This window comes from Saccoglossus kowalevskii, chromosome 3 (genome assembly GCF_978046115.1).
Source record: "Saccoglossus kowalevskii chromosome 3, keSacKowa6.1, whole genome shotgun sequence".
In the NCBI taxonomy this organism is placed as follows: domain Eukaryota; kingdom Metazoa; phylum Hemichordata; class Enteropneusta; family Harrimaniidae; genus Saccoglossus; species Saccoglossus kowalevskii.
In genome coordinates, this window is record NC_140643.1 from 13243402 (window position 1) to 13257127 (window position 13726).

General features: G+C 38.0%; 1 pseudogene; it reads left to right on the plus strand.

The window, feature by feature from the left end:
* The first annotated feature begins 219 nt into the window (after positions 1–219).
* LOC100376618 (patched domain-containing protein 3 pseudogene) lies at positions 220–6979 on the plus strand (annotated as a pseudogene).
* Positions 6980–13726: the final 6747 nt, after the last annotated feature.

The following is a 13726-nucleotide window of genomic DNA, read 5'->3' on the forward strand; positions in this document are numbered from 1 at the left end:
ATCACATATTAGTAAAAACTATTTCAACTAATACATTATTTATGAGTTTTAGTGAAAAATTGCAAAAAATGCGCATGCGTATCCTAGTCAATTGCGACAAGAATGCGAGCTATAAACAGTGTTGCCACCATTAGACGCAGAGGGAAGCGGAGTATATGAGACAGCTACAGAAAAACACGCCATATATTTAGGTGCGCTCGTGAGTATCGAATATGCAGCATGTGCTATTGTGACTGTAGATGCGATTGTGTAGAACGGCGGCTGAGTCGCCTATTCTATCAGTACGGCAAATTTATAGCCAGGCACCCATTACCTTTCGTCGTGGTGCCTCTGCTCGTGGCGGCCGCACTAGGAGCTGGCTTGCTGACTCTCACGGAAGAGACTGATCCTGAATATCTATTTGCTCCAGCGGATAGCCGCGCCCGACATGACAGAGCTCGATTAGGCGAACTGTTTCCAAACGATGACGCTACCCAATTTAACAGCGCCAGATTGAACAACCTTGGTCGTTTTGGTCATGTGATAATTACTGCTTCGGATGGTGGGAACGTATTGCGTGGTGGTAGTGAAGTCATCAAACTGAACGATTTCATTGTTGACATAAATATTACGTTAGACGGTGCAACCCTTCGATTCGACAATGATCTATGTGCAAAGTGGCTTGATCAGTGTAGTTTGAATGATATAATCGGTCTGTATAATTTTTCCTCAACCAATGCGGACAATATAAACATAACATATCCTACGACAGGACAGATATTCATCGGCGGTGCTCTCGGAGGTGTGGCGTTTTACAGCGACCAGGAGACAGTGAAATCTGCTTTGGCTATACAATTGGATTATTAGTCCCCGTTCGGACGCAGTCCGAAAACGGGGACTTATGTTTTGCCCTGTGTGCGTCCGTGCGTCCGTGCGTCCGTGATCACCTGTATCTCGAACATGCATGGACCGATTAAGTTCAAACTTCACTCATACATCACACATTATATGGGACATATGCACATGCATTTTTTTCATGATCCGATTAACGATAGCCGAATAGCGGCCATTTTAAGGCCGAAAATGCATCAAAATCGCACATTTTCACCATTCCGGACCCGGATCTCAGTTATGCATTGACGGATTTTGTTCAAATTTGGTACATACATTAAACATAATAGGACCTTGATGCACGTCATTTTTTTCTTTGGATCGGGTTCGAAATGGCCGACTGGCGGCCATTTTGTTTTAAAGAATTCAGTTCTGGATCCGTATCTGAGACATGCTTGGATTGATCGAGTTCAAACTTCACACACACAAGGTACATCATGTCACAAATATGTATGTGCATTTGTTTCATGATCTCATTAACGATAGCCAAATGGCGGCCACTTTAAGGCCGAAAATGCATTGAAATCGCACATTTTCACCATTCCGGACCCGGATCTCAGTTATGCATGGACGGATTTCATTCAAATTTGGTACATACATTAAACATAATAGGACCTTGATGCACGTCATTTTTTTTTTCGGATCAAGTTCGAAATAGCCGACTGGCGGCCATTTTGTTTTAAAGAATTCAGTTCTGGATCCGTATCTGAGACATGTCGGATTGATCAAGTTCAAACTTCACACACACAAGGTACATCATGTCACAAATATGTATGTGCATTTGTTTCATGATCTCATTAACGATAGCCAAATGGGGGCCGCTTTAAGGCCGAAAATGCATTGAAATCGCACATTTTCACCATTCCGGACCCAGATCTCAGTTATGCATGGACGGATTTCATTCAAATTTGGTACATACATTAAACATAATAGGACCTTGATGCACGTCATTTTTTTTTTCGCATCAAGTTCGAAATAGCCGACTGGCGGCCATTTTGTTTTAAAGAATTCAGTTCTGGATCCGTATCCGAGACATGTCTGGATTGATCAAGTTCAAACTTCACACACACAAGGTACATCATGTCACAAATATGTATGTGCATTTGTTTCATGATCTCATTAACGATAGCCAAATGGGGGCCGCTTTAAGGCCGAAAATGCATTGAAATCGCACATTTTCACCATTCCGGACCCGTATCTCAGTTATGCATGGATGGATTTTGTTCAAATTTGGTACATACATTAAACATAATAGGACCTTGATGCACGTCTTTTTCTTTTTCGGATCAAGTTCGAAATGGCCGACTGGCGGCCATTTTGTTAAAGAATTCAGTTCTGGATCCGTATCCAAGACATGTCTGGATTGATCAAGTTCAAACTTCACACACACATGGTACATCATGTCACAAATAGATATGTGCATTTGTTTCATGATCTGCTTAACAATAGCGGAATGATGGCCATTTTAAGGCCGAAAATGCATCAAAATCACGTATTTTCACAATTCCAGAACCGGATTTCAGTCATGCATGGATGGATTTTGTTCAAATTTGGTACATACATTAAACATAATAGGACCTTGATGCACGTCTTTTTTTTTCGGATCAAGTTCAAAATGGCCGACTGGCGGCCATTTTGTTAAAGAATTCAGTTCTGGATCCGTATCCAAGACATGTCTGGATTGATCAAGTTCAAACTTCACACACACATGGTACATCATGTCACAAATAGATATGTGCATTTGTTTCATGATCTGCTTAACAATAGCGGAATGATGGCCATTTTAAGGCCGAAAATGCATCAAAATCACGTATTTTCACAATTCCAGAACCGGATCTCAGTCATGCATGGATGGATTTTGTTCAGATTTAGCACAATGTGTTGTACATATGCAGGTGCATTTCGGTCATGATCTGCTTTGAATGTATATGTCACTCAAATATGAACGGAACGGGGACGTGTCATTGACAATGACTTGTTTTTTTAAAGTCGGGTGACGAGGAACTCGAATTGCAGAGCGATATGTGGGAATTAGAATTCATGAACTCAATGTTCGTGTATGAATCGGACAATATTGATGTGGCCTACTACACCTCACAGACACTTGAACTAGAGTTGGAAGCAAGCATTACTAGTGTATTTCCTCTCTTTACCATTACATTTACGTTATTGATAACGTTCTCCATTGTGTGCTGCATCATGGCAGACTGGGTGCGAAGTAATCCGATGTTGGGTCAGCTTGGCGTCTTGTCTGCTGGGCTGGCTATTGTCTCCTCTCTCGGACTGATGAGCTACTGTGGTGTACCTTTTATTAATGTTGTAGCATCGATGCCATTCCTTATTTTAGGTGAGTTTTACGAATTATTATTCGCAGTGACTCTGTTTACGTAAATGATATACTGGTATGTGACAACCACTGCATTTAGGTAACAGAGACTGTAAACGTTAAATCTCGAGTAAATTGAATACATGTATTTATAATATATATATATAATTATGGCGCCATGAGAGTTGCATAATTGAAACATTTTTAAAAGATAAATATTCATATCATGTATTATCTGTCACCGTGACGCCGTGCAGTAATTTTGAGGTATTGTACTGGGTATTTTCATCCTACCATATTAGGGAAACGCGAATTCCAAATATGGAACGATTACGCGCGTAAGCGTCCTCTAATAATAACAAACAAACATGGCTGCCCCCAGAGTTTGACCGGACCCTACACAAAGAAGTTCGCTAAATCTGTTCTAAACGTTTAGGATTTCCTGTGAGGAAAAGATGTATAATAATAAGGTTATTACGATCATACTGCAAAGTATGCACTCATACAGTTCGCGGTCGCATCGACCTCCGCCGTGCATCGGTCGATACTTCCTCCGTACTGTCTTCGTGCATACGTTGCAGTATCCCCGTAATCACCTCGTATTATAACAAGGCAGAGCATATGTAATGAATGCACATGATTACTCTGTGTTGTGCTGCAACATTGTTTGTAGTCGTCACCTACAATTAAATTGGTGCCTTCTAAGATTCATTGAAACCCAGGCAAATATTTTAATGGTAGCAATTTTGTAATACTTTTCATCAACGTTTGTCAAACCTATTATTTTGTTTTTCCACGATAATTCTAGTAGTTTCGAAGAACTGAGATGCACGCTAATTAGTTTCGTTTTCATAGCAACTTTTCTTGCTTATTTTTCATTTTGCATTTATGAGCAAAGCCTTAAAACTCGACGAAATTGCTAATTTAATTTTTAGTTGACACTATCTTTATTTCGACTGTGAATTATATTTTGACGCCAATGCCACCAACTATTAACATTACAGCCAAAACAAGGTCAGCTTGGACGTTCAGTTGCGAGACATAACAAAAAAAACGCAGCCAGTGATACATTTCGAAAATAAAAATACAAAATAAACGCAATCAGAGGCGCCGACCACGCGCGTTGGAAATAAATAGAACGCGTTGTGACACAGTCTCACCAGCCTCTTTCACTCAAGCAATATAAATATGCTATTTCCCAACGCACTTATATTTAATACATTGACGAAAAACACCACGAGAAAAATGTAAATCAGGCTTGTAATTACTAGTAACTCAACTCGAACGCAATATTCATCACTGTAAAAGTGGATAAATTCGAACCAGCCAGCTCTTGACCGGAGACGTCCGGTCGTCTTCGTTGATAACTCGCCAGTTCACCATAATCGTGGTGGTAAACTGTTTAGCTGATTTTTCAAAAGATGGATATTCAATTCATATTCATCCCAACTTATTTGAGTATTCTTTCGGAAATTTGAGACATTGTTCAAAAAATCCTGTACAGGGATATGTCTGATGTCAACTAATAATACGCAATTATCCAGGCAGTACTGGAAATTATTGCTGATACTAATCATGTTTTGTATTGGGAAGTTGGATACTTGAACGTGTAGTTCCCGGGCGTGTAGTAGACGAGCATAATCGTACTGTCACATGTTTTTCGTCTTAACCGTCGCAGTCCGCTTCATTGAATGTTTAGTATATTCAGTGTGAGACTATTGCTTTCAAGTTGTGTTAATACAAAGATGATTTAAACTTGTCCCTTCCGTTGCCAACGTATTCAATATACGGAAATAGCATGTGTGTGCGTTTGCGTGAGTGAAAGATGCAGGTGAGATTTCTCGTCGCAACGCGTTTTATTTATTTCCAACGCGCGTGGTCGGCGTCTTTGATTGCGTTTATTTTGTTCTTTCATTCTCGAAATCTATCACTGGCACCGTTTATTTTGTCATGTCTCACAACTGAATGTCCAAGCTCACTTTGTTTTGGCTGTAACATTAATTAATAGATAACATTGTTGAGTAATATTTTTTCTAATATCTTATAGGAATTGGAGTTGATGATATGTTTATTATGATAGTTGCTTGGAGGAAAACACCGTCGAAGTTCACCGTAGAAGAGCGAATGGGACATGCATATTCCGAGGCAGCCCTATCCATCACAATAACAAGCATTACAGATTTTCTGGCATTCTGTATTGGAGCCATTTCGTTCTTTCCTGCCGTGCAGATATTCTGTTTATACACCGGAGTCGCCGTACTTTTCGACTACCTCTACCAAATCACTTTCTTTGGGGCGTGCATGGCACTCTTCGGACGCCGTGAAGCTGCCAATCGTCACTGTTGCTCTTGCATGAAAGTGCTACCAAAGAAAGAGTTTCCGTCTACGACATATCGACTTTTTTGCGCAGGTGGGTGGTCAGATAAAACACTCCCAGACGACGAAGCAAGCGAACACGTTTTTGTAATTTAAAGTTCTTTCGCGTTCATTACGGGCCGTTCATCACCAAATTGCCGGTGAAGCTTGTGACGATTGTGTTATACGCCGCATATCTCAGTGTAGCAATATGAGGATCTCTACATCTACAGAAAGGCATTCGACTTAAAAACTTGGCCAATGATGATTCGTATGCAACCACATTCTACGATTTGGATGATGAATATTTCAAAGTTTATGGCCCGATAGTGTCATTTACCATCGACGAAGAGGTTGACTATTCCAGTAAAATCGTTCAAACCAAACTGTATGACGTAATTGAAGAACTGAAAGTGAACGATTATTTCCACAGTAGCAATTCTACTGTTCAGTTCTGGTTAACCGAGTTTCTTGTTTTTATGGAACAGAATAATATTACTTATTCGAACAAAGACCAGTTTATTCAAATTTTAAGGAGCATGTTTCTAGTTCGCCCCACCGTGTTTGACACTGACATCCAATTCAACGACGACAACACCAGTATCGTTGCATCTCGGTTTTTGATTTCCTCGTCAGATTCTAGTACAGCGAACCGTGAACGCAACATCATGGTGGAATCGCGTCGCATAGCCGACAAGTCAGACATCCAGATGTTCGCGTACCATCCCGCCTTCGTCTTTTATGAACAATACATTGCTATACTGTCCAACACTCTGCAAAACATAGGCATTGCAGCAGGCGCAATGTTCCTTGTGTCCCTTATTTTGATACCGCATCCACTGTGTTCGTTATATGTGACACTGGCAATCGCATCTATCTCACTCGGTGTAATTGGCTATATGACGCTATGGCATGTGAAACTGGACGCTGTAGCGATGATTAATATTATCATATGTATAGGTTTCAGTGTGGACTTTTCCGCTCATATCACCTATGCTTTTGTTATTGCACCACATCACTCTCGAAATAAGCGTTCAGTCCACGCTCTCTACCTTCTAGGCTGGCCCATATTAGAAGGTGCTTTGTCAACAATATTGAGTGTGTTGGCTCTATCTTTATCAGTGTCCTACATATTCCGAACTTTTTTCAAGACAATGTTTCTTGTTATTTCTATTCGTGCGCTACATGTACTCCTATTTGCCTGTTTTCTTGATATTATTAGGACCATGTAGATCGCCAGAAAAAGAGGAAGTAGGTGAAATGCATACAATTGATCCTATAAGCGGGGTAACTGAGACCAAACACGGACACCAGAATCCACTTACGGATGCCAAAATGGAAATCTGGTCGAAGGAAGTCTGCTCATCTAACAGAAGCTTGCGTCGAATTAGCTCCGAAACAATGCACACCACAACATGTGAACAATAGACATGTGGGAGTAGAACAAGGTTAGGTCATTTCTAACAGCGTGGCCGACTATCGTGAGTATCTAACTCCAGTCTGGTGCTGAATGCGATAAAGTGCAAAAATTGTTAAATTAAATCCAAATAGTTGTGTTAGTTCCAGCTTACTGATTTCCGTCCTTGAATAGAGCTTGTTCGCAAACGCTTAATTTTATGTGCAATATTAATGTTATGTACACGCAATATCCAAACAAATCATTTCCGATGCAAATATATAAACCTAGCTAGCTTGCATGCAAATATAAATCAGTATGTTTTTGTTTTGATCGTTTTAAATGAAGACGCGCGTTACATTTATACGAGCATTGAACTCAAAACACGATAATAATATGTTCAAATTAGACAGTTATGTAATGCATATTTTGAATACTTTGTACATCATATTCGTTCAAGTTGTTTTTATCGATTAAATTCCTGGAATATTAAACAGGAATGCTTCATTGAGGTCATACGTCTCGATCGTCGAGTATTTTTTCTAAATCGTATATTTTTAAATATCGCCGTTATTACGCCTTTTTTATTTATAAATTTAAAGTGCCTGAGATATGTGATACACAAACTTTCGTTTTTAGATGGGTCTTGCCCTGGTTTATGATTTAGTAGCAAATTCACGACAGCAGAATGCAAGCATCCGTTTGGACCACGCTACCCAACTCTTGGTTCTTGAATTTCGGTTCAGCTCTCCTGCAATACGTAGTTAATACATTGGAAATTTGCTAAGCCGCAGAGATAAGTGTTTCTTTTCAGAACAGTGCAGAGACGTCACATTAAGTTCACAACTACCGGTAATCGGATTAGATAGACGTACAGTTTCGTTTTTTAATGGACTAAGGCCGTAATTTCCACCGTATTATATACCAGTGCACATTTTGCTACAGACGCATTTTGGAGCCCGCTGTTTACAGAAAAATGTTAAGCGCAGACAACGGTAGACGGTAGTGCCAACACTATTCAGCGAACAGGGCCGAGTCGCAGTTCCGATAATATAATAAGGATAACATTTGAAGTGCAATGAAACCTCGGCAAAATGAAATGCCATACTCTGGCCGTGTCACACATAAACAAGGCAAGACTAGCCTTTTCAAATTGGACGCCTCGTATTCGTAGTCCAAAACACGCATTTGACAATTCAGTTTCGTATTAATCAACTCGTTATTAATCAATTTAATTTTCAACCGATTTATCGACACATTGAATTCAAGTGATGTACATTCATAGCATAATCTAACGATTTAAGTTTTTTATTCTATGCTAGTCCCCTTGGCTGGACCTGCTTGCACATTAATTGAACCCAGTATCATCGGAGTTGTCACCTCAAACGATTCAATCTGAGTGATTAGTTGTATGTGGAATGAATCAGAGTCGTCACAAACAATCGTACTCCTTCGTGCGAAATCAGTGAATACAAGCTTGTGTTCGCCGGGTGACGTCACGAATCTCTTATGCGGAGTTTCAATTCTACTTGAGTTATCAACGGTTGACAAACTGGAATAACAACCAGGCAGCCAAGAATTTTAATTTATCGGATTAAAACAAATATTTTCTGAGCAGAAACAACGTACATTTCTCAGGCACTTCAAACCGATAAAAAGTTGGTTTTTGAATAAAAAATATATCACAGTTTTTTTTTTCTTTACATGATACAATTGTTAGAAATTGATCTCCTATTTATTTACTACGTCCATGTGATGCCGATTATTTCTACGATGGATCAAATTAAAGCACGGATAATATTTATTAGTATAAACTAAACCTCCCTCAATCGTTTGAGTCATGATACAATTATCACTAGATCTAGCACAAGTTATTTTTCCGAGCTCAGTGAGTGTGTTAGCGCTGTATCATACAGGTTGTACACTACGTTTCTTAATAGCTCAAGGACCAACTTGTACGCTTTAAAGGGGTCGTCACCTGCGCATAAATTGAGTCCTAAGCGACGATATCAAAGCATGCCAAAAATCGACAAGGCTCATTGGTAGACGTCTGTTCGTAAACAAGACACGCTATGGTCGACGTCGTCTGCCGCATGCGCGGATGACGACTCCCCCGCTTTGAATTCAGTGTAAACACACTTGACAAATGTGTTTACTAATTTTGTATTTGCTATTATTAAAATTATTTAAATTTACAATGTTTTTTCTCAAATCCATCATTTTTTGTTGCCATATGTGTCTTGCTTTTGTGGGCAACCGATGACTAAATTTAAAGGCGACCATTTTTACAACGCCGCAGGGCATGACATGGAAAAAAAGGAGTGGAAATGTACAATATAATACATGCTGATAACTTAACATAAATCTACATACACGGGAATAGCGTACATAATTACAATTACAAGTGCAGCCATGTAGAGCACTCCATGGTCACATATTTCAGATTCTTGATAGTAATTGTAATTGATTCATTTGTTTATTCATATTTTCCAATACATTTTGTTAGTCAAAACAATCTTTCTCTTAGTGGGTTGCATATTTATTCTACACTGTATCGGCAGTAAAGTGGCTACAATGCAAAATGAGGTGTACAATGCCAACAATAAAATGTCGTGGCATTTTAAAAAGGAAAGGAAAAAGAAAAGTTAAATACAATGCCTATACTTGAAGAAATGTTTAAATTAAGAAATGTGTGTTTTCACTAATTACATTGTTTTCGTTTGATAACAAAATAAATCATTCTTTCTTGTATTGCTATAACACATAGTGGATGTATAATGATATGGACATTGCGCATTTTTACTCCACAATCGTACAAAAAACTTTTTTTACTCGACGATTCAATACGATTTATGAAAAGAAACAAAACAAAATAGAATTGTATTGTCCAGTACCATAAGCTACTTAATTAATACATTACAGATCATATAGGGTTCTAAATGGATAGTTATCTGAGGTTGTTTCAAGGCGCCTTTGTTTCTCTATGTTGATCAATAGTGCGATAAACTAGGTCAGCTCAGCAATACATACCTATTATGTCTGATCAGACAAGAAAGCGCTCGGTCTACATTCACTTGAGAGTAGTATCTAAATCACAGTATCGAGTATCGATTTGCCTATCAGGTGGTCTACAATAAGGCCTGCGAAGTACAATACCACTAAATGTCGATACAAGTGGTTTTCTGTAGACATGCTTTGTTATTTCAAATTATGACAACGAGTTTAATGGGCGTTGACGATAGGTTACGTCTTTAAAAGTCATGGGCAATGTTTTGCATATATTTGAAGGACGAACAACAGAAACGAGTATACTGATCATAATAGTAACAGTATTATAACTTGGATAAATTACATATGAAGTTTGTTAGAAGGTGCACAATTTCCTATAATAATTTCCATTGAACTGTATTTGTTAATCATAATATAAAACACAATTACTTTAGAGAACTTTTACAATTACACTTGTTTTTGAAAGTAAAGAGGATATTAGTTGAAAAGCCCACATACACGTGGTAGAAAAGTTGATGTTGACAAATGTTAACACTATTACCGCTCGGGTTACGATATATATTAAACTGAGTGATTCAGTAAGCAATTTATGTCTTTAGCGAACCTGTTGTATAATAATGTGACTCAATCCAGGCAACACAAAAGTTGAAGGTACCTTTTGTTGATGATGTCTATCTGATAGAACACATACATAACAATTTGTGTCTATGTACTCTTCGCCCCAAATGTTCGACCAGAACATGGCAGTTTTGAACCTCTCAGTGACCAAATCATACAAAAACATCTTTCACTCGATGATTCAATACGATTTATGAGAAAACATGTTTGCGAGATTCAAGTCTAGGAATGCTAAAAGGCTTACATAAATTGGTAGGGTATTTGAATTTCGTAGCATTCGAGTTTGGCAATTAAGGTAGAGATGCAGTTTACCTGACAGGTATTTTAATCAGTTAATTGGGAAACCAAGATGACCTCCCTTGTACACAAAACTATATATTTTTGGAAAGGTTATTGTATGAATTTTAAAACTTTGTTAGTATTTTTTTGTTATGGACACTGTAGTTTGAAATATGCACAAAAATGTGCTTTTTTGGTCAAAAGTAATTTGAAAAAAATTAGCTTCTAAACCATGCTTCTGTTTCCTGTCAAAATTGATTTATGGGTACATCTGTTTACTATGAAGAAAGTGCCGTCTTGAAAACTGTGTACCAGTTGTCAATTTTGCAAGGCAGCAGCTCAAATTTCACTACTTCAAGTTTATGCATAAATTAACACCCAGGCGTTTTGAAGATAAACACATTGTCAATCATTTGTGAAAATTTCAAAACAAAAGGTCAAAGCGTCTAGGAGCTATTTTTTTTAAAGTTCTGGGATGTGCACTAAAAAGAAGCTGAGAAAATTGCTAATTTGCATAACAATTCACTCAGTAAGAAGTTTGCTAATGCTCATAATTAAAATGGCTGTAACAGTACCAAATTTAAATGTATTATCGTTTTGTCAAAAGTTAAATATAGTGCATAATATGGAGATCCCGTCATTTCTTTTTTTCACCATGTTTCTTTTTTATTATTTATGTACAGCCTTGCTATATCTTGCTAAGCATTCACAAGAGAGAATGTTTGCACCTGTTATCTATATTTTAAAATCGTTTTTTCAGTATGTTTCACTATTCACAATTCTACAAAATTTTAACAGTCCATAGCCAAGACTGTTTGGATAATAAGAAGCAAAAAAAAAAATTCACTCCCAAGTGCCCACGAACCTGCATCTCTACCTTAAGTATTTCTATGGCGGTGAGCAGACATGAGAGCAGTACTCTAGTTACTGCGCACAATAAAAAGTACAGGGAATTTAAAAATCTAACTTTAATTATTGACTAAGCTTGGTCATAATTTTCTATGTTAGTTTAGAACTCCCGCAAAAAATTCTGTATTTAAATTGCTGACAATATTGGCTGCCCAAATACATCATGAAATACTACATGCTATGGTTCAAGTTGTGTTCAGTGCTCACATATATATATGTTTTCAGTGTTCACTTTCAACAGTATAGTCTGTAGTGCGTTGCTATATATCTGGTATTGTAGAAGAACGGCGTATTGTGGTAAACTGGCCACAGCATTACAAGAAACGGATAGTTGTAGTACGATTTAAACAATGATATTTTGGATATTAATAAACTTTGAATTACTCAAACTCAGCTAATCGTCAACCTACTGCAATGTCAGTCATACCAATCAGCTATAGCATGTACAACGGCGAGAGGAATTATACTTGTAAATTATATGTTTATTTGTGTATGTGCGATCATATCTCCACTTGTTGTTGTTGTATGCTTAATAATTTTGTGATCATACATACAGCTGTGTTTTATTATATGAAATTAACCGACCCATATTTAGCGGAGGGATTTGTAACTCAAAATTGGAAATCATGATGTTTGCCAAATTAGCATGTATCCGTCTGCGATGGTCGATATACGGATTTCCTATGATTACTACAATCATGGAAACAGTCAACTAGATGGTCAACTACAGAGACTCGTCTCCCTGTCACGCAGTAGGGAAAGTAGAGATAATCTGGCAAGCACAACACATAAACAAAATCCAAAGGAAACGGGTTCACACTGTGCGCAATAATGGATTTATTTCCAAACATACTTAATTAATCTGCCAGGGCCCGTATGCCCTCACACGCCGACATGTGTGAATTCTTTCCCAGCAATATAAATTGAACGCTCCGCTCTGACAAGAAGGTGGCAATGAAACACTACACGGAGAAATTGATAACACGTTTATCATATACCTTGTAATGCCCGATGAGAGAGCTGCAATCATTTTTCATATCACGCCCGACTCTTTTCGACCATATTTGGACAAACAAATGCCTTTAAAGCAGCGCCCACTCTAAACTGGGTCCAGCCAGTTACTGATACATTGCGTTGCTACAGTTGGAATTGATCCTGACAGTACGGAAACATGTTGAGGGCCCGTCTTTAGACTATAGAAACAATTCTAACCACATTCGAGTGATTACACGTTCTGGTTAAAAAAAAAACTTGTGATAGTCTTGTTGATATGATGTTAGTCTGGCAGTCTGACCAACCTGAATTTAGAGTCTATTCAAAATGCTTTGATGGACTCGGTCTCTGGGACCACCTACTTGCTAAATGGCTGCCACAATTAAACGGTACCTTCAATTAACATTTCATCTGATTAAAAAAGCAACATTCCAAAAGCCACAAGATGATATACTCACCTATTCACAGAAAAGTTATTGACAACGGTATACACGGTTCACAGCATGTTGTCCATGTATGCTCTTTCAGGTTGTAACACAGTTGCATTTTATTTTAGTTTATAATCGGTCATTGGCGAACAAACTTGTCAAACATAGTATAGATCCGTTGAAATAAACCTGTTCATATAATAACACACGGCGGAGAGGCGCTTGCTTCAACGTATGTATTCAATCTGATTCCCTGGTCATGGGGGAGTACTTTGTACAAAACTACCATGTATTTAGTCTGTGGATGTCACACAAAAAGCATGTTACAATGAAATAGTGACAGGACGCAATAAGATATATTGAGATGATTTATCATGTTTAATTTGTTAACGTGCTCATCAATAAAATAACATCTATTTTTATTTATTAAAAGCAGTATATTCTTGACTATTTCCAAACTATTACAATTTACAACGTGTGTATGTATAGTTTGATTAAGACGTATGACAGCGTATGACACGTCTCCAAGTGACCATAGGAGTT